Source organism: Lagenorhynchus albirostris, chromosome 17 (assembly GCF_949774975.1).
Source record: "Lagenorhynchus albirostris chromosome 17, mLagAlb1.1, whole genome shotgun sequence".
Lineage (NCBI taxonomy): Eukaryota > Metazoa > Chordata > Mammalia > Artiodactyla > Delphinidae > Lagenorhynchus > Lagenorhynchus albirostris.
Genome location: NC_083111.1, coordinates 48,212,823 through 48,234,960, shown reverse-complemented (window position 1 = coordinate 48,234,960; position 22,138 = coordinate 48,212,823). Strand labels below are relative to the sequence as shown.

The following is a 22,138-nucleotide window of genomic DNA, read 5'->3' as shown; positions in this document are numbered from 1 at the left end:
TAGTTTCTACTGTACAGCAAAGTGAATCAGTTACACATATACATATATTCACTCCTTTTTAGATTCTTTTCCCATATAGGTCATTACAGAGTATTGAGTAGAGTTCCCTGTGCTATACAGTAGGTCCTTTTTAGTTGTCTATTTTATATATAGTAGTGTGTATATGTCAATACCAATCTCCCAATTTATCCCTCCCCTGCCCCGGAATTCTTCTTTTACTTAAAACAATCCTCCACACCTAGAGGTTGCTTTATTTATTTATTTGTTTTTATTTATTTTATTTATTTATTTTTGGCTGTGTTGGGTCTTCGTTGCTGCGCACAGGCTTTCTCTAGTTGCAGTGAGCGGGGGCTACTCTTCATGGCGGCAGGCGGGTTTTTCACTGCGGTGGCTTCTCTTGTTGCAGAGCACAGGCTCTAGGCGCACGGGCTTCAGTAGTTGTGGCACGTGGGCTCAGTAGTTGTGGCTCACAGGCTCTAGAGCGTAGGCTCAGTAGTTGTGGTGCACGGGCTTAGTTGCTCCGTGGCATGTGAGATCTTCCCGGACCAGGGCTTGAACCCATGTCCCTTGCTTTGGCAGGCGGATTCTTAGCCACTGTGCCACCAGGGAAGTCCCTAGAGGTTGCTTTATTTGGGCCTGAATCAGTATTTAATCCACGGCTCTGACAACAAGGTCTAGTTAGGACAGAATTCAAGCATCGACTGAGATCCACATGGACAAATGAACTCAGGGTCACTGTTGCATCTAGAAGGGTAGGAGCCACTTCTCTCTGTAGGAGGCCCATGGAAAGGAAAGGACAAGCACAGAATCCCAGGCTGTCTTGCTACTGGTGTCTGGTCGTGGTAGGGGTCACCAGTGGCCCTGAGTAAGTCCACCTGCCAGATGGTTGGATAGCCTACAGGGCTGTCCTGGGTTTATCTTCTTGGCTGCAAGCCTCCGAGCTCCTGCCCAGACTCGCATCAGGAGCTGTGGGGTGTTGTCTGAATTGCCAGATTCCATCCACAAGCAGAGACTGCTCACCACTGGTAACATCCAACCATTCAGCAATGAGCTTCCGGGCAATTCTTTCAAGAGACTAGATGGATACCTGCAGCCAGACTTTATCAGACTTACCAAAGTTTGACCTTATAAACAGTTCAGTTTTCCAGAGTTCTCTGGCTTGCGTGTGGTTGACAGCTGCACCCTGCCAAGTTCTGAGTCCAACTTTGAAATGTTTGTCCTCCGCTACCTGCTCCAGAACACGAGGTGAGTAAGTGGCCTAGGCTCGTGGGCCAGGTGCGTGTGGGGCTGCCTGACACACAGGGTCACATGATAGCACAGATGGCCACCAGCCATGCTTCTGGGCTTTTAGCTCCGGGCAGTTTCCTTTATGGCTCTTCTGACAGGCTGTGACTTCGGTTGGTACTGGGGGACTGTGTCTTCTTGTACCTGTTGCCACCAGGAAAGCACTACATATTTCGTGCCTCTAAAACACTCTACTTCAGTTCCCTGGGACTAAAGTGCAAGGACAATGATAAAACAAACTTGAAGTACAAATAGTTTTCCTGAACTCTAGTCAACAAAAAAATTACCAGTGCCTTCTAATTGTAAGGCATTCTTCCAGGAAGTGTGACGTGGCAGGGGGCGGGGGGGTGATACAAAGAAGTAAAAGTGGGTACAAATACGAAGTAAAAAATACGGTGCTGAGCTTCCCTGGTGGCGCAGTGGTTGAGAGTCCGCCTGCCGATGCAGGGGACACGGGTTCGTGCCCCGGTCCGGGAAGATCCCACATACTGCGGAGCGGCTGGGCCCGTGAGCCATGGCTATTGGGAGAGGCCCGCGTACCGCCAAAAAAAAAAAAAAAAAAAAAAAAATACGGTCCCTTTCTCATGCAGCAGAGGAGGCAGGCTGTGAAACACGTGCTTCCTGCGTCTCTCCTTCCCTGTGAAGTCTGCTCATCGCCCCCAACTCTGTCAAAAGTATTTACGGTAAAGCACACTTGTGAGTGAGCCGTATAACATTGCTGTTTTTCTAGTCAAAAAGGTAGAATGTCAGCAACTTCATTTGGTTCAACCTAATAACCAGTTCTCCCAAAGCACTTTACGTGTTCCTCTATTATGACCCTGTTTTCGATCTGTCTTGGGAATGATTAGGTATTTACATGACCTTGTCCTCCACTTGGCTACAAAACTCCCTGAGAGCATCTCCAGCTAGTACTGCACCTTACACAGAGTAGGGGAACAAATGAATAGGAAAGTAAATGTGTGTGTGTGTGTGTGTGTGTGTGTGTGTGTGTGTGTGTGTTTCTAAGCAGTGTGCTGGTGTTGGGGATAAAAGGCTGAATCAGCAAGGGCCCTGCCCAGGATGAGCTCAGGTCTCAGTGAGACAGAAGGAAAATTTCACTCCATCAAGCAGGGTTTCTCAACAGCGGCATTATGGACATTTGGGATCAGGGAACCCTTTGTCGTGAGGGTGACTGTTCTGTGTGTTGTAGGATGCACGGCAGCATCCTTAGCCTCTACCCACGATATGCCAGTGGTATACCCTCCACCCCGCCCCCATCCAGCCTTGACAATAACATATCTCTAAACAGGGCCAAATGTCCCGAGGAACAAAATCAGCCCTGTGGAGAACCACTGCCACAGATGAGCTAAGGTGGCAGGATGCCAGTGTAGCAGCTCAGAGGAAGTACCTGGGGTAAATCTTGAATGACAAGTATGAACCAGCAAGGTGAAGCAAGGCAGAGGCCACTGTACAAGCCAAGACACGACAGCTTACCCGTACTTTACCTTGACTAGGCTCAAGTATGACCCGCATGTAAGTGAAAGGCAGTGACTTCAAACAAAAAAAAGCAGCCTACGTACTCTCTCATTAAAAAGTAGATCCCATCAAGTCTTGGTTTCTGATATAACTTTCTTTCTATAAATTCCTCTGCTTTCAGGAATGCTTGGCCCAAACATAGGACCTTGATGAATTAAGTGAGGTCACTCAGAAGTTTCACTGCTTGTGTGGAAGCAACGTCAGGAGTTACAATACTGTCTTCTTCTGGCAAAGGTACTTTACCGCATGTTTTCCTCTCTACTTTTTTCTTTTTTGCATTATATTTTTTAAGTGCTTTAATGAGATGTTGAACACATACAGAAGAATATTTAACATATAACACAGAGTACCAATGCAGCATGTAACCTCCATGCAGCCATAGACATAGACTATCACAACCATCTCTGAAGCTCACTGTGTGCTTCTGATATCATTCCCCTCTCTACCCCACAGAGGGGAAAGATTTTTGTGTTTACAGTTATTTATTCAACAGACATTTTACTGAATACTTCACTAGGCTATGGGCCAGGCTCTGTGCTATAGAGCAGTGAACAGAACAAAACCTTCTCCTCCCTTACTTAAAGCACTTTCACATCAACCATTCAATTTAATTTGATGTTCTCAATATCCCAATGAGATACCTATAAGCAATGAATAATTACTCTTTCCGCCACGTCCTTCACACATGAGGAAATAGAGGCTCAGACTGTTGACTTGTCCCAGGTCACATGGTTACTAAGTGGCAGAACTGGAGCAGGAAGCCAAATGGTTGTCTCCTTCCCATCCTCCTTCCATTACTCCACAGAGCCTGCCCCTCCCCTCCCCTCCCCTCCCCTGCACGCCTGACAGCAGATTCACTCCTACCAAATGCCAAGCTCTGCAACTAAAGCGAGGCAACTGCAGAGCCAGGAGATGCGCAGGATTCAGAGACCCCTAATGGCCCTGCTGGATTCAAGATGAACCAGACTGTGTGTTGGGGCAGGGAGAGAAGTCTCTGCAGTGAAACAGATCCCAGTGGGGGCAGACTTGTCCCCAGGCATTTGGGTCCATATCAAACCCTCATTTTGTTTTTTAATTTTTCTTAAATTTTAATTGAAATATAGTTGGTTTACAATGTTGTGAATTTCAGGTATACAGCAAAGTGGTTCTTTTCCATTATAGGTTATTACAAAATATCGAGTATAGTGTCCTGTGCTATACAGTAGGTCCTTGTTTATCTTTTTTATATATAGTAGTGTGTATATATTTTTTATAAGATTTATTTTACTATTTATTTAATTTATTTATTTTTGGCTGCATCGGGTCTTAGTTGCGGCACGCGGGATATTTGTTGAGGCACGCAGGATCTTTCGTTGCGGTGCGCGGGCTTCTCTCTTTAGCTGTGGTGTGCGGGCTTAGTTGCCCCATGGCATGTGGGATCTTAGTTCCCTGACCAGGGATCGAACCCGCGTCCCCTGCATTGTAAGGCAGATTCTTTACCACGGGACCACCAGGGAAGTCCCGTAGTGTGTATATTTTAATCCCATACTACTAATTTTTCCCTCCCCACCCTTTCTCCTTTCGTAACCAACCATAAGTTTGTTTTCTATGTCTGTGAGTCTATTTCTGTTCTGTAAATATGTTCATTTGTATCACTTTTAACGATTCCACACATAAGTGACAACATATGATATTTGCCTTTCTCTGAATTACTTCACTTAGTATGATAATCTCTAGGTCCATCCATGTTGCTGCAAATGGCATTATTTCATTCTTTTTTATGGCTGAGTAACATTCCATTGTGTATATATATACCACATCTTCTGTATCCATTCCTTTGTTGATGGACATTTAGGTTGCTTCCAAGTCTTAGCTATTGTAAATAGTGCTGCTATGAACATTGTGATGCATGTATCTTTTCAAATTAGAGTTTTCTCCAGATATATGCCCAGGAGTGGGATCGCTGGATCATACAGTAACTCTATTTTTAGTTTCTAACCTCCATTTTAAAGTTGCACCATATCAGACAAACAAAGCCATCTTTTTGCCTTTTACATTTGATTGAAAAAAAAAGGTTATTTGTGGTTGGTTTAATGGTTACTTGTGTTGGATAAAGTTGGGGCCATTTATTTAGGACTCAATTTCTACTTTACTTGTTGGTATTCTTTGGCAAAGGCCTTCCTGCACACAAAAATATGGATGCCTCTGATGGCCCAGATGGCAGTAAGACAGCTCTCAGAGGCTGCTCAAGGCAAGACATGGCTTCCATCTAGTGTAGCAACTCTGAGCAGTTGGTAGTAACTATCCAGGGTGTTGTCTTGAGAAGACTTGAGGGCCAAAATAGAGTAGTGATCATGGGCACTGGAGAATGGATTGGGGGCCCTTATGTCACATATTTACTAACCTGGATATAGTTTGTGATCAGCCAAGATTGACCAAACACCAGTGAAGACCTCAGACCAGAAGGGTCCATGGTGCCCAGTATCTGGCCTCTTGGTGTGTGAATCACATACTCTATAAGGGAGGCAAAGATCTGGTCCCTGGTTCCTGACCCTTTCAATCAAGGACATAGCCTGATAGGAAAGACTCAGCTCCAGAACCAGATGTGACCTCTAGTGATCTAAAAAGAACTATATATTTGGTCTCTGCCCCCAGTTCCTGACACAGAGCTCCTAAATCCCTAGGAATTTCTTGGGTGACAGGAGCATCGTTTGTTCTAAAGAGGTGACTCTTGGTGGGCTTCTGGATGGCTCAGGATGGGGGCTGGTCACTAGAAAGACCAAGTCACGATTAGAAGCTTGGAGTTTTCAGTCCCATCCCCACCATTCCTCTGGGGAGGGGAGAGGGACTGGAGATGAGTTGATAATGGATCATGCCTACATGATGTAGTCTCCATAAAAGATCTTCCGGGTTGGTGAACAGATCCATGTGCTGGGAGGGTGTTGCACTCCAACTCCATGGGGGCAAAAGCTCCTGCACTTGGGACTGTCCAGACCTCAACCTATGTACCACTTCATCTGGCTGTTCACCTGTATCCTTTATTATATCCTTTACAGTAAACCAGTAAATATAAGGAGGTCCTATGAGCCATTCTAACAAATATTCGAAGCTGAGGAGAGGGTCATGGGAACCCCTGATTCATAGCTGGTTGGTCAGCAGTACAGGTGACAACTTGGGACTTGGGGCTGGCATCTGAAGTGGGGGACAGTCTTATGGGACTGAGCCCTTCACCTGTGGGGTCTGTGCTAGCTCCAGGCAGTTAGTGTTAGAATTGAGTTAAATTATAAGGTACCCAGTTGGTGTGCACTGATGATTGGAGAGTTGTCGGGTATAGAAAAACCTACCCGTCTGATATCAGAAGTCTGAGGAGTTGAGGAAAACAGGGGTTTTCCTTTAGTTCTGCTTGATCCATTCACTCATTCCACAAACATTTATTGCATGCTTTTCTGTGCCAGGTACTATACTGGTCACTGGGGATCCAAAGGCAACCACATCAGAGCCCCTGTCCTCAGGGAGCTCACTGTCTAGTGGGTGAGACAGATATCAAACAAATAGTAACACTACAGTGTAGTGCGGGCTGCGGTAATCTTGCTAGAGCTTGTTGACACGAATGATCAGGGAAGGATGGCTGCCCATGGCACTGGGGACAGAAAAATTGTACAAGGACCAAGGAAGTTCTATTCTCCCCTGAAACATTTTGGTGAGACTGTTTTGTGACCTGTCTATGCTTGATGATACTAGGAAAGCAATTAGAGGCTGGACTCAGGGCCCCTTGGCATTAATGGACAGAATAGGTACCCAGGGCAGCTATATATATCCGGTTATGCAGGTTGTGGCCCGCACAAGGGCACCCAGATTAAAAGGGAAAGCGGGAGGAAGGAAGGGGTGATTTTTACTAATGCTTCCCAAAGGAGGCACCTTTTTCTAATTTGCCCAAGGTGCTGTTATTTGCCAGCAGAGAATCTGGGGAATCATCTTTTTCAATTACCCTGTGATCATGGATGGTAGGACTAACTGAGTTACCTTGTAACTGATGTCAACACATCTTAATAGCCCACGAACATTTCTTGGATCTAAATGGAAGGCCAATTCCCAAGTCTTGCTTTATTTTGGACACGGGAAGTGTTTCTTGACTGGTCAGTCAGGGTTCACCTAGGGGAAGCAGAAGCCCCTGTGAGTTCTGAGGTAAGGGATTTGTTATAGGAGGGAGACCTGACTTCCCTGTGGGAGGAGCTGGGGAGGTGAAGACCTGGAAGGGACTGGAGGGTCAGAGAAGGAGCCACCAAACATCCAGTCGGATAAGTTAAGTAGGTCCCACCACTGCGGAGGGACCGCAAAAAAGCCTTCAGGGAGGTTTTGCAGGGGGACTCTGCCCTGTGTGGGTCCCTCCTCCAGGGCTCTGCCACCAAGCATCTGAGGGAGGGTCTGGGGCTGCTGTTAGGAGGAGCTGGATGTGGAGTGGAGGAGAGTGAGGACAAGTGGGACCTGGCACCTCTGTGTCTGCCTGTCACCGAACTTAACCCTGACCACCTTCTGAGAGTAATGGCCGCCACCCCACATTCATCTTCCAGATCTTTTACGAGTTCCTCCTTTGTCCATCTCTAACTCAGCGTTACGGGGAAGGGGAGCTGGGAGAGGTAGTTTCATTTTAGCCAAGTTCAGGGTACAAACCACCACGCTTGAAGGAAAGCGGGGGAGGGGTGTGCAGAATAAAGACACAAACACTGCAGAGTCCTTAGTTCAAAGCACCTGAGGTTCTGAGATGTGTGTGTAGCAGAATTGCTTGGGGAGATGTTGAAAGACAAATTCCCAAGCTCCAACTCTCAAGATTCCGAGGTCGCATCTGGGCACCTGTTTTAACAAGCTCTATAGGTGATACTGATGCACATAAACCTTGAAAACCACTGTCACCAACCTTACAAGCAAATAAATAGGTTATTAATCAATTCAACCCTCATGGCCTGCTGTTGAAAGCCCTCAATAACCTGCCATTTAGGGACCCTGGGACCATGTCCAGATGTTGACACTACCCCAAATTCCCTCCTCAGCTGGACTTCGATTGGTCCTCCATCTGCATGCCTGCACCCTTTCAAAAGCAGATGAGACCTACTCTCCTGAGCTCTTCTCTGAGGGAGCTCGGTGTGGTGGATCGGCAGAGGAATCTCACCTGATACTGCCAAGGTGTCGATGGATTGGGAAAGCTGACGTATGCTCCACCCTGCAAACTGGGTTTACTGGTAACTCACACAATGGATTTATTTCATTCAGATGATTACCATTAAACAGTATGCACCTGACAGTCCAAAGTGTGTGGGCATCTGTGCAGGGCACTATGTGAAGCAAGTGAAAATGGTGGGTACCTGCCTTAGAGGTCAGGGAAGACCAGATTCACAGACCCTCCCACGTTCCTTATTTGCCCTGGGGCTCTCAGACTCTCCCCTCAGCCACCTACGTACACACCACTTCCACTGGCTCCATGGAAACTTTTGACCCAAAGCTACGGGAAATGCCAGCCTTTAGCTGCCTGGGGAGGTAAGGCAGGCAACCCGATAAATCTCCAGGGGTGATGGGGCAGGGCCTGGAGTGGCCCAGCTAAGGTGCAAGGCTGAGCTGAGAGATCTCCCTGCAGAGCCCCATAGGGTCAGAGTCAAGGCCAGCATGTAGCTCTCCAGACCATCCCTTTCCCACACCTGTGTCTTCTGACTTTGTGACCAGAATCACAAAGAAACTGAAGCACATTCAAGATGCCCCTTTCCCCTGTCTTCTCCTAGTATTAGTCAGCAGTACTGACTGAACAAATCGGCGGGCTGGGGACCCTCACACGTTAAACCTGCCTTGACAACCCAGGGACCTTGATGGGGAATCCTGAGTTTCACCCTCAAAGGACCTGACTCAAAAGGTGAGACCAGGACGCTGCATTTTAAACGGTGCCACGAGGAAGTCCCATGCAGATGGTCAAGGACAAGATTCTGGAAAACATTGTCTAGGCAGGATGCTTGTGGAGGTGGGGTGGGAAGAGGAAGGGGCAGACCAGAATAAGACTTCACAGTCTAGGTGGGAAGGCAGATGGCACACAAATGAAAGAGACTTAAGGACAGGCAACATGCAGAGCCCCACAAAGACGCTGGGAGAAGGGAGAATTTACTTAGGTGCATTGATCTCTGTCTGTTTTGTTCATGGCTGTGTCCCCAGCAGGGCTGGGACTAGGGTGAGACAAGCGAGGCACCTAGGGCACAAGATTTAAGGAGGCGCTCACTCTCAGGTGACAGCCCTGCTCTTGCTGCTGCTAGAGGGAGCTGCTGCTTAAATTCTGCATCCTAGATATCTCGCCCTCCTCATAGCCCTGAAACCTACAATTATGCCTAGCGCATAGTAGGCACTCTGTAAATATTGGTTGGGTGAATGAATGAATCTCTTTAACAAACATTTACTGGGTGCAAACCATAACACTAGGTGTGGGCAATGGGGGAAGGGGTGGGTCCAGGAGAAAATGACAGCCTAGAAATGAATTGGACACAGATTGAGCTCTGAAAGAATTTTTAAAACTTGATCTAGTAAGGTGAGCAGGCTGGGAAATAAAAAATGCAAGGGAGTGAAGGCTGCTGGAAAGGGAAGGGTCAGGGGCAGGGGTGAGGGGGTCTAATCCATCTCTGCTGGATGACGTGCTCTGTGAGAGCTGAGACCCTGCCTCTTCTGACATAGCCCCGTTCCCGGCACAGGGTGGGCACTTAATATACATTCGTCAAATGACTGAATGGCAAGCAACAGCCTGAAAGGTCCAGAGACATGCCCCACTGTGCTGTGCACCTCTGTAGTTGAGTCTAAGTCCAAAAGAAGCAAGCGCCTGGAATTCGCTGAGGTTAATAACAAAGGCTCCCTGACGACCCAGCCCAGCAGATCCCACACTTGGCTGATTATCAAAACCATCTGAGGCGTGTTTGGAAAATACTGACTCCCAGGCCCTACCCTAGAGGCGCCAAATCAGGGTCTTTATGGCGGGGCTCAGGAATCTGTATCTGAAACTCCCCAGTGCAGTTCATGAGCACCCGGCCTGGGGACCATCGCTCTAATCAGGAGACCAGACCCCAGCTTCTCGAGTGCACTTGGTGGGCTCAGCCTCCAGGAGTGGCCACAGCCCTCCCGCATACCCCCAAGTCTGTACTGTGGTAACATACACATGACATAAAATTTACCATCTTGACCATGTCAGTGGTATTAGTACATTCATAACATTGTACAACCATCATCACCATCCGACTCCAGAACTCTTTTCAGCTTGCAGAACTGAAACTCCCACTCTGCTTCCACAGCTGGCGTACCTGGGAAGTTTAGATGTGTCCCACAGGGGGATGGGACATGTGACTGTGGGAAGGTCTGAAGGTGTGGGCCCACGGGGGCAACCTCAGCAGGCCTTGATTCCCTTCACTAGAAGAGGGCGCCGTGCTTCATGTTGCTCTTTCAGGCCGATTCCTTCCCCCAGATAATGATGAGGAATCAGCTGGGCAAAGAAAACCCTGGAACTCCCAAACTCAGAAGCATCCTTCAACTTAAAAAACAAGGGAATTGATGGGAATTCCCTGGTGGTCCAGTGGTTAGGACTCCGCAGTTTTACTGCCGAGTGTGCGCATTCAATCCTGGTCGGGGAACTAGGATCCTGCAAGCCATGTGGTGTGGCCAAAAAAACAACAACAAAAAAACAAGGTAACTGAAAGATTACCTCCTCCCTTCTAACACTGTCCACCTGCCTCCCTCATCTTTGCCCAAGGAGATGAAATGAGGCTGCTTCTTCAACTGCATCCAGCTTCTTATACTCCTAAAAGGCAGGAGTTGGCCAGAAGGTGGCTACTGAAACGCAAGGGCCATCTCATAGAGAACCTCTGCTTTAAAAACAGGTCAGTTGTCAAAATGAACCAATTCAGAAGCATAGCCCCTGGAGGATCTCAAGCTGTAAGCAGTGGTAGGAAGGATGCCTGGGTCAGGCCCAGGAAGTGGATTAACAACCTTGTGACCTTTTTTTTTTCCCCCCTCGGCCTTGTGGTTTGCGGGATCTTAGTTCCCCGACCAAGGATTGAACCTGCGCCCTCGAACCTGCTGGACCGCCAGGGAATTCCCCCTTGTGACCTTTCTTTATCACATTCTTGTTAGTGGGTTTAGGCCTCCTTTACACAGTTGTCTGGGGGAAAAAAATACCCTTTGTTTTGGAGGATTATGCAAACATTTTATAAGTGATTTACTGGCCTGTGTTTAACCTTTATTTAGTTGGTCCTGATTTACTTTACTAATTGATGCTCAATTCCGGGAAAAGCTCTGGTTCAAGGTTTACAGCCTGCCGAAAAAGTGATTAAGATGTGTAAACACACAGCAGGAAGATTCTCTTCACTGTTCAGGTGATAAGGGGCTTCAAATACATGAATGGCATCCACACAGAAAAGGAATTAGATTTGGTTGGGGTGGAACTCCACAATGGCAGAACTGGGATTAGTGGGATGGAAGCTATAGGAAGAAGTATCCACTTGGTACGAGGAAAAAACTTTTGAACAATTATAATTATTTTAAAATAAAAATGAAGTGCCCCAGGAGGTGGTGAGCAGCTGAGCACTGGAACCATTGAATCAGGGGGTGGAGGGGTCACCTGTCAGGATGCTGGGAAGGGTTTGAGCTGATGTCAAAGGAGATCCAACTCAGGTCTAGGATTCTGTGATGAATGTTGGGGCTAGAAAGTTATATACACAGAGTTACTCCCTGTCCAGGGCCAGGGAAATGCTTTTCAGACAGGACTAAGGAGAAAGGATTTCCACATGGGAAGACTTGTTACAGAAAACATTATTTCAATGGGTAGTTAACAAAATAGAGCATGCATGTGAACTTATTTACAGAATGGAGATGGTGTTATTCACGTTGGTCACAGGGCTGCTGTAAATACTGAGACAATATGGGGATGTGCTTGGAACAGAGCCTTAGCTCAGTAAGTGTTCGAGATTATTAATAGATTATTTACAATGCGTAAAAGTTAGCTGGTCAATTTCTTTCTGAGGACATAGTCATTAGATGGCTACTGAAATAACTAGGAATCTATAAAAATTGACTGTGGTATATTGCCCATGGTAGAGTAGGAGGAGATAGGTTTTGGGGTTTAGAAACTAAAACTTGGTTAATATACCCACTTCTCCAATCACAGGAGATAGTAACTATCTGTAATGCCATATTCAAATACAGAATACAGTAACTTGCGTTACCTAGCATACAGTTTACAGTGTACATTTACCTCTTTTGCATATAGATGGGGACATATGACATAAGTATTTACATGCATATTTATAATTACTCTAATTCCTTGAAGTTAGGAAGTTAAGCAGTGAAAATATTCTTATAAAGTTATAAAATTGGTCCCTACTAAAACATCACTTCTCAGGTAATACTACTACCCCCTACTTCTTCTGTGATAGGGCTTTAAAAGTCCAAGTAAAGTGAAAAATGTTATGATTTATAATTTTGTCAGAAAATGTATGCTGAGAAAAATAACATATAATTCATTCTCTAAGAATTAGTGCATGTTTGGGACTTCCCTGGTGGCGCAGTGGTTAAGACTCTGCACTCCCAATGCAGGGGGCCCGGGTTCGATCCCTGGTCAGGGAACTAGATCCCACATGCATGCCACAACTAAGGAGCCTGCCTGCCGCAACTAAGACCCGGCGCAACCGAATTAATTAATTAATTAAAAAAAAGAATGATGCTTGTAAAACAAGAGAATTAGTGCACATTTGCAGTGATAACCTAGACTTATTAAACCTAAGAAAACATTTTTTAATATCATTTAGTTTCATTTTTCAATATGAAGTTCCAATCAAACTTTTTCCCCCACTGATTACAAAACTGTGATTCTCTAAGTGAATTCATATTAAATGCTCTTGCCTGGTAGCAATTATCCTCAGATGTGGGAAGAGAAAGAGAGGGAGTGTGAGCAAGCACCAGCGACCTTTCTCAACTGTTGCCTAATTCTCTAGCTAAGTAGCAATGCGAGACAAACAGATCCACTGTCCTTTCTTCAAAGTCTTGTGAAATAGAAGCAGAATGACATTTCCTTTACTAGAGGAGGCCCTAAAAAGTTACCCGGGTTCTTTTACCAGAATTTTGCTGGAAGAGTTTGTGCGATTAGTTTTAAGTAGACAGCAACATTCAGATCAGATACTTCAAGACACTTCAGAGTTCAAACCTCACCGTGACTTTTTTTTTTTTTCGGTACACGGGCCTCTCACTATTGTGGCCTCTCCCGTTGCGGAGCACAGGCTCCGGACGCGCAGGCTCAGCGGCCATGGCTCACGGGCCCAGCCGCTCCGCGGCATGTGGGATCTTCCCGGACCGGGACACGAACCCGTGTCCCCTGCATCGGCAGGCGGACTCTCAACCACTGCGCCACCAGGGAAGCCCTCACCATGACTTTTGATTGCCATTTGAATGCATTCTTAGAATTTCAGAGCTAGAAAACCATTCTAGAAAATGGTCCCTGGGGGTCAAACTTGTGTTGCTTTTGGTCAAATACATTTGGAGGCAATCCTCTCATTTAATAGGTAAGAAAACTGAAGAGAAAGTGGGTAAGTGATTTTCCCTAGACAACAGGAGATTAGTGGCTTGATTGGAACCATGACCCAAGTCTCCCGGAATCACCTGAGGATCTACAAAAACTGATACTCCCTGATCCTACTGATGTCTCGGTCCCACCTCCAGAGTTGCTGACTTAATTGGTCCTGGGTGCAGCTGAACTGGGCATTTTGAAGAGCTCCCCAGGTGATTCTAGCATGCAAGAGATTCACTGATCTTTCCTAATTTTTGCTCTTATGAAGGAACCTATATCACTTTCCACTACAGTCCTTCTTCCTATCCTTCCACTTTTTCCTCACAGTAAATCCTAGTGTTGCCATATCCCAGCAATTATTAAAGCCCACTGCCTGAAAAGGTGAGGCTGTGTGACCTCCAATGGGCGGAAGAGGGTGGGAGGGCTGGGGACAGTGCGGGGGTGATTCAGAAGGTGTACGAAACCACAGAACAGCGGGCACCTAGTCCGCCCGGCCTTCTTATACTAAACAGATGGTGAATTTCAAAGCCGAATGTACGAGGGAACCAATGCCATACACCCAAATTTAAGTTTAAATATTCTCCATATGCTCGGGTTTTGAATTCTCTCCTTGAGCAGCAGGCAGCAGAAGCTAACCACCCCGAGTCCTAGCAGACAGCAAATGTCTCTTGGAGCTGAAAACTGCCAACTGCTCTGGTGATGGGAGCATGAAGCCAGGCCCTGGACCAATCCATTTCACCACCTGCTTGCTTGTCCCTCAGCTGTGAGAGGGTCTTTTCATTGCATTTAGTTGGGTGTATAACAATGAGTGTTGGACGCTGTCCTAGATGGGCAGTGGTGAAAATTTAAATTTAGAAATTACTCTTTCCTTTTGAGAAAAGTGATCAGTACAAGGAGAAAAACCTGTTCCAGAAGCCCGTGCCCTTGTGCTGGGCTTGTGGCCACAGTGATCAAAATGACACAGAAGTTCTCCGCCCCACCTTCAGGGCCACCAACTTCAGGCCCTCAGATCTCGCAAGAAGTTCTGCCCCCGCCTCCTGGAGAATGCACCAATCAGGACTGGCGGCTGTAGTCCCCGCTAGGCTGGAGGATTCCCCTGATGCTGTGTTATGCTGCAGACTTCCTCAGAGGGGAGCTTCGTGTTCTCACCATGTGGGAAACGGAAGTGCTGGCTTTCCCATAAACAACCAACCCGGCAAATACCTGACCCTTCTGGTCATGTGCATGCCAGATCTGGCTGCACAGAAGGTAGCTTCCATCTTTCTGAAGGATACGAGGCTGCAGTGATGAATACCCACTCCTTTCTTGTAAAGGCTTTCACCCCAGTGTTTCATACGATTCTGCTTTCCTTTTCAAACCATGGGAACCCAAGAGTTCACTTTAACTATGTCCAAACTCTCTTTTTAGTTTTATCCAGTCATTTCTGGGACATACATTACACCGTTTCTTGAAGGGAAGGAAAATAGAGATGGTACTTTATACCTTTGGACACAAGAACTGGAGCACCTCTCTCCTTGTTATCATGTATTAATTTTGTGGCATATTCTAGGACCATAACACAAGGCACTTTGAAACTACTACCAGTTAAAGTTTTGAATTAGATATAAAATAGTTAGAGGCCAGGTTGCTCCACCGTTTGGCTTAGGGGGCTGGGGAATCCATTTCTAAAACATTATTAGAGAAGGGCTTCTTATGTGATTAATTATGGGCAGTGGACACAGGCAAATAAGGTTCCCACACTCTACGACCTCACAGTCTAATGAAGAACAGAAATACTTGAATTAAAGATGACCATCCTGGGTTGTATGTCCTACAGGAGAGAGATGCACAATTAAGTGACTTCCTTAGATTCTCTATCAAATCAGTAGTGTCACCAAAGCTGGGGAAGCAAACCCCTGATCTAACATATTCTGATGCATCTTTGGACAATGATGTCCACATTACCTTGGAGCCCAGGTTCTGTCTGCTAGGGACCTATTGAAAGTGAGTGTAGCAAGAAACCAAGATGAGAAAACTCTGACTGCAGCCAAAAATACGTCAAAGAGAGAAAGTCCATGATCTGTGGTGAGGCAACAGCGAGGAAGATGGCACCCGAAATGGGGAGTTACATGTGGGATAGGTCACGTGGGACTGGATTGTGAAGGCTGTTATAGAGGAAAGTTTTAGGGGGCTTGTTTTGCTTTTATCTTTTTTTCACCCCAGGTGAAGAAATTTGAATTAAAAACTCAGTTTTTTAAGCACTTCATCATTAATCCATGTAAGGTTCTCTTACTTTACTTTTACTTTTTACCTCCAAACCCTAATTATATTCCCTTTGCCCCCATAGTACCTACTCTCATGTTTACTATATCTTTAGATGTGCATGCATACCTTCTTCAAAAGGCATATTACTTTTATGTGAATGTGTCTTTACAGAAATGATAATGTGCTATAAATCCTGTTCTGTTTCCTATGTTTTCCCCTCAACACTAGGTTTCTAAGATCCATCAGTGTTGCTATGTACATCTGGTTGACATTTCTTAACTGCTATTTAGTTTTTAAGTGTACATCTGCCAGATTTACTAATAATCCCTTTCTCTAATGATAAGCACCTAGGCTGTCTCCAACATCCAGCTACCCCAAGAAATCCCACGATGAACATCCTTATGGACCCGTGGGGGAATTTCCTCGGAGTATATATTCCAGATTTTTTCCACAGGTCATAGGGCATGTGCATGCTTAATCTCAACAGCTGCCAGATTGCTCTTCTGAATGATGGTACCAGTTGACACTCCCTCCAACAGTGCCCTAGTGTTCCATCTTCCACATTCTCAGCTGCACCGTTATCACCCTTCTGATATTGGTCATTCTTAGGCATTCTAAGACAGAAGCTTAGAGTAGATACAACAGGTCATAGGGAGCTATCTAAAGCTCTTCACCTGTGAGTACCACGAGAAAGGGGATGCTTTAGAAGCATTGTGCAGGGATGAATGATCTGACTTGCAAAACCAAAAGATGCAACATGTATTCTCTGGGAAGTTTGGGAGATGTTTAGCATTACAAGTGCAAAACGTTTTCTACATATACTTCTTTGCACAAATATCCCATTCGGTGTTTGTTCCCACTCCCATGATTGGTTAGTTTGTGCTGATCTGGCCTGAAACATGATTTGACTTGGTTATGGCCACTGTTCACTATGGCTGGTAGTGGAAGGCAGGGAGGGGAGGTGGGGCTGCAAGACCAGAGTATCTTGCTGAGCAGAAGCCCGGCCTCACTTGATGGGCTGTGCCTCCCTCCCTATCTTCAGCTGTCATCCTCCTTGTGTGAGAGAATTAGATGGAATATTAAAGTGACACTAAGTGATAACAAGGAACATTCGTGGAGTACTTGCTACTCAAAGTGTGGTCCTCAGACCAACAGCTTAGGTAACACCTGGGATGCTGCTTGTTAGAAATGCAGAATCTTGGTGCCCACCCCAGACCTGCAGAATCAGAATCTGCCTTTAGCAAGGTCGCCAAGGGATTCTATGCACATTAGAGTTTGACAAGCACTGCTTCAGTCTTTGCCAAACATTTTTTACATAGACTGTCATATTTCCACTCTTCCCAACACCCTGATATCCTTGGGTATCAGTTATTTAACTCCCATGTTACAGGTGAGAAAACCAAGGCTGGGCAGGTTAGAGTGACTATTCCAAGAATACCCAGAAGAGCCAGTGCAGCCAGATTTTCAGACTCTGCAACTGCCTCTCAAGGTCGTGCTTTACTTACATCCCCTTCTCCCCATGCCCCACGTTTCTTCATTCCAAAAGAAAGACACCCAGGAAGAGCTCATTTCAGAGCCAAACAAAAATGGATTGGTGGTGAGGCTGCCCAGTCTGGTGGTCCTCTGGGATGCAAATTGCATTCACTGCTACTCAGACTCAATCCTCCTGCTTCAGTGCAACTTAGTTAAGAGGGGCAGTCAGATCTTCACTGAATGTGAGGTGGGTGGAGATACTAGTGGGTCCCTCCCTTGATTGAAGAGTACCAGGGTCCATTTTTCCTTCTTAAAAGCAGGTTAAGCAGGGGTGCTTAATCTGGGGTTCCTCAGGCCCCCAAGACATTTGTGAATAGAGTTCAGGAGTCTTCAACCTTAGCATTTTCTTAAACATAACTACATATAGAAAACAAACCACAGTAGCATCAGCAGGACCTGTGACTTTGTCACTAATAGAAATCACAGGTATTTCTATACCGAGTTGCAACTATTGCACATTTCAAAATCATGTTTATGTTCATCACAACTTCAATATTACTTCAGTTATTAGACCCACACTAGATCTTGTTTTTGAATGTGTTCATGAACGTGCACTATATTTCTAAATTACAATTTTTTAAATATTTTGATAACTATATCAGTATAATGGTTTCCTTTGTAATCTGACAAATTGCATTTTATGAGCTTCAAAACATTATTCTGAGAAGGAGCTCATAGGCTTCATTAAACTGTAGAAAGACCATGTCAGATTCTGGAAGCTTTATCACATCTTCCAGTCTGTTTTTGGTCAGTTAGGTCATCCCTATATTTGTTTTATATCTGTTACCGGTAGCAACATAGCACTTAAAACCAAAAGGGCTTATGTGCTTGTCTTCAGGGGTGAAATGAAGGATTTTCTGAGAAGACTGCACACCATTGCAGTCAGGCTTGGTGGGATTGGAGGTTGAAGAACCCCAAGGGAGAACATTTATGACCCTTGCCCTTCTTCTAGAAGGTCTTCTCAACAGTCAGAAGATTTCAATTAAAATTGCTGGTGCATGGGGCTTCCCTGGTGGCGCAGTGGTTGAGGGTCCGCCTGCCGATTCAGGGGACGCGGGTTCGTGCCCCGGTCCAGGAAGATCCCACATGCCGCGGAGCGGCTGGGCCCGTGAGCCATGGCCGCTGAGCCTGCGCGTCCGGAGCCTGTGCTCGGCAACGGGAGAGGCCACAGCGGTGAGAGGCCCGCGTACCGCAAAAAAAAAAAAAAAAAAGAGAGAAAGAAAAAATTGCTGGTGCCACATGCTGGACAGAGACCATTAACCATAGCTTTTTCTATTATTTACCCTGCTGCAGGTGTGTGTTATAATCTCGATTATAATCCACAAAGAAGCTGGAAGATGTTCGGCCTTTGAAAAGAAACATCCCTTCTTTTTATTTTATTTTTTTTCTTCTTTTTATTTTTTGCATCTTTATTGGAGTATAATTGCTTTACAATGGTGTGTTAGTTTCTGCTTATGACAAAGTGAATCAGCTATACGTATACATATATCTCCAAATCCCCTCCCTCTTGTGTCTGCCTCACACCCTCCCTATCCCACCCCTCTAGGTGGTCACAAATCACTGAGCTGATCTCCCTGTGCTATGTGGCTGCTTCCCACTAGCTATCTATTTTACATTTGGTAGTGTGTATATGTCCATGCCACTCTCTCACTTCGTCCCAGTTTACCCTTCCCCCTCCCCGTGTCCTCAAGTCCATTCTCTATGTCTGCATCTTTATTCCTGTCCTGCCCCTAGGTTCTTCAGAACCATTTATTTTTTAATTTTTAAAATTTTTTTATTTTTTAAAACATCTTTATTGGAGTATAATTGCTTTACAATGGTGTGTTAGTTTCTGCTTTATAACAAAGTGAATCAGTTATACATATACACATGTTCCCATATCTCTTCCCTCTTGCGTCTCCCTGCCTCCCACCCTCCCTATCCCACCCCTCTAGGTGGTCACAAAGCACCAAGCTGATCTCCCTGCTTCCTACTAGCTATCTGTTTTACGTTTGGTAGTGTATATATGTCCATGCCACTCTCTCACTTTGTCACGGCTTACCCTTCCCCCTCCCCATATCCTCAAGTCCATTTTCTAGTATATCTGTGTCTTTATTCCCATCTTACCCCTATGTTCTTCATGACCTTTTTTATTTTCTTAGATTCCATATATATGTGTTAGCATACGGTACTTGTTTTTCTCTTTCTGAATTACTTCACTCTGTATGACAGACTCTAGGTCCATCCACCTCACTACAAATAACTCTATTCCATTTCTTTTTATGGCTGAGTAATATTCCATTGTATATATGTGCCACATCTTCTTTATCCATTCATCTGTCAATGGTCATTTAGGTTGCTTCCATGTCCTGGTTATTGTAAATAGAGCTGCAGTGAACATTGTGGTATATGACTCTTTTTGAATTATGGTTTTCTCAGGTTATATGCCCAGTAGTGGGATTGTTGGGTCATATGGTAGTTCTATTTTTAGTTTTTTAAGGAGCCTGCGTACTGTTCTCCATAGTATCAATTTACATTCCCACCAACAGTACAAGAGGGTTCCCTTTTCTCCACACCCTCTCCAGAATTTATTTATTATTCTTTTTAATTTTTATATTTATTTGTTTGTTTTTGGCAGTGTTGAGCCTTCGTTGCTGTGCACAGGCTTTCTCTAGTTGTGGGGAGTAGGGGCTACTCTTCTTTGCGGTGTGCGGGCTTCTCATTGCAGTGGCTTCTCGTTGCAGAGCACAGGTTCTGGGCACGTGGGCTTCAGTGGTTGTGGAGCGTGGTCTCAGTAGTTGTGGCTCATGGGCTCTAGAGCTCAGGCTCAATAGTTGTGGTGCACGGGCTTAGTTGCTCCACGGCATGTGGGATCTTCCCGGACTAGGGCTTGAACCCGTGTGCCCTGCATTGGCAGGTGGATTCTTAACCAGTGCGCCACCAGGGAAGTCCTCCAGCATTTATTGTTTGTAGATTTTTTGATGATGGCCATTCTGACTGGTGTGAGGTGATACCTCACTGAAGTTTTGATTTGCATTTCTCTAATGATTAATGATGTTGAGCATTTTTTCATGTGCTTGTTGGGAATCTGTATATCTTCTTTGGAGAAATGTCTATTTAGGTCTTCTGACCGTTTTTGGATTGGGTTGTTTGCTTTTTGCTATTGAGCTACATGAGCTACTTGTAAATTTTGGAGATTAATCCTTTGTCAGTTGCTTCATTTGCAAATATTTTCTCCCATTCTGAGGGTTGTCTTTTCGTCTTGTTTATGGTTTCCTTTGCTTTGCAAAAGCTTTTAAGATTCATTAGGTCCCATTTGTTTATTTTTGTTTTTATTTCCATTTCTCTAGGAGGTGGGTCACAAAGGATCTTGCTGTGATTTATGTCATAGTGTTCTGCTATGTTTTCCTCTAAGAGTTTTATAGTGTCCTGTCTTACCTTTAGGTCTCTAATCCATTTTGAGTTTATTTTTGTGTATGGTGTTAGGGAGTGTTCTAATTTCATTCTTTTACATGTAGCTGTTCAGTTTTCCCAGCACCACTTATTGAAAAGGCTGTCTTTTCTCCATTGTATATTCTTGCCTCCTTTGTCAAAAATAAGGTGTCCATATGTGCGTGGGTTTATCTCTGGGCTTTCTATCCTATTCCATTGATCTATATTTCTGTTTTTGTGCCAGTACCATACTGTTTGGTTTTTTTTTAACATCTTTATTGGAGTATAATTGCTTTACAATGGTGTGTTAGTTTCTGCTTTATAACAAAGTGAATCAGTTATACATATACACATGTTCCCATATCTCTTCCCTCTTGCGTCTCCCTGCCTCCCACCCTCCCTATCCCACCCCTCTAGGTGGTCACAAAGCACCAAGCTGATTTCTCTGTGCTACGCGGCTGCTTCCCACTAGCTATCTATTTTACATTTGGTAGTGTATATATGTCCATGCCACTCTCTCACTTTGTCACAGCTTACCCTTCCCCCTCCCCACATCCTCAAGTCCATTTTCTAGTATATCTGTGTCTTTATTCCGGTGTTACCCCGATGTTCTTCATGACCTTTTTTTTTTTCTTTCTTAGATTCCATATATATCTGTTAGCATACGGTATTTGTTTTTCTCCTTCTGACTTACTTCACTCTGTATGACAGACTCTAGGTCCATCCACCTCACTACAAATAACTCAATTTCGTTTCTTTTTATGGCTGAGTAATATTTCATTGTATACATGTGCCACATCTTCTTTATCCATTAATCCGATGATGGACACTTAGGTTGCTTCCATCTCCTGGCTATTGTAAATAGAGCTGCAATGAACATTTTGGTACATGACTCTTTTTGAATTATGGTTTTCTTAGGGTATATGCCCAGTAGTGGGATTGCTGGGTTGTATGGTAGTTCTATTTGTAGTTTTTTAAGGAACCTCCATACTGTTCTCCATAGTGGCTGTATCAATTTACATTCCCACCAGCAGTGCAAATTGTTCCCTTTTCTCCACACCCTCTCCAGCATTTATTGTTTCTAGATTTTTTGATGATGGCCATTCTGACCGGTGTGAGATGATATCTCATTGTAGTTTTGATTTGCATTTCTCTAATGATTAATGATGTTGAGCATTCTTTCCTGTGTTCTTGGCAATCTGTATATCTTCTTTGGAGGAATGTCTATTTAGGTCTTCTGCCCATTTTTGGATTGGGTTGTTTGTTTAATATTGAGCTGCATAAGCTGCTTGTAAAGTTTGGAGATTAATCCTTTGTCAGTTGCTTCATTTGCAAATATTTTCTCCCATTCTGAGGGTTGTCTTTTCGTCTTGTTTATGGTTTCCTTTGCTTTGCAAAAGCTTTGAAGTTTCATTAGGTCCCATTTGTTTATTTTTGTTTTTATTTCCATTTCTCTAAGAGGTGGGTCAAAAAGGATCTTGCTGTGATTTATGTCATAGAGTGTTCTGCCTATATTTAGCTCTAAGAGTTTGATAGTTTCTGGCCTTACATTTAGGTCTTTAATCCATTTTGAGCTTATTTTTGTGTATGGTGTTAGGG

General features: G+C 44.8%; 1 long non-coding RNA gene across 1 annotated transcript; it reads left to right on the top strand.

Moving 5' to 3' along the window:
- The first annotated feature begins 1,990 nt into the window (after window positions 1-1,990).
- Window positions 1,991-18,475, top strand: LOC132508263 (uncharacterized). Its single transcript, XR_009536499.1, has 3 exons — window positions 1,991-2,676; window positions 2,921-3,033; window positions 18,422-18,475. It is a non-coding gene; the product is annotated as an uncharacterized LOC132508263 (long non-coding RNA).
- Window positions 18,476-22,138: the final 3,663 nt, after the last annotated feature.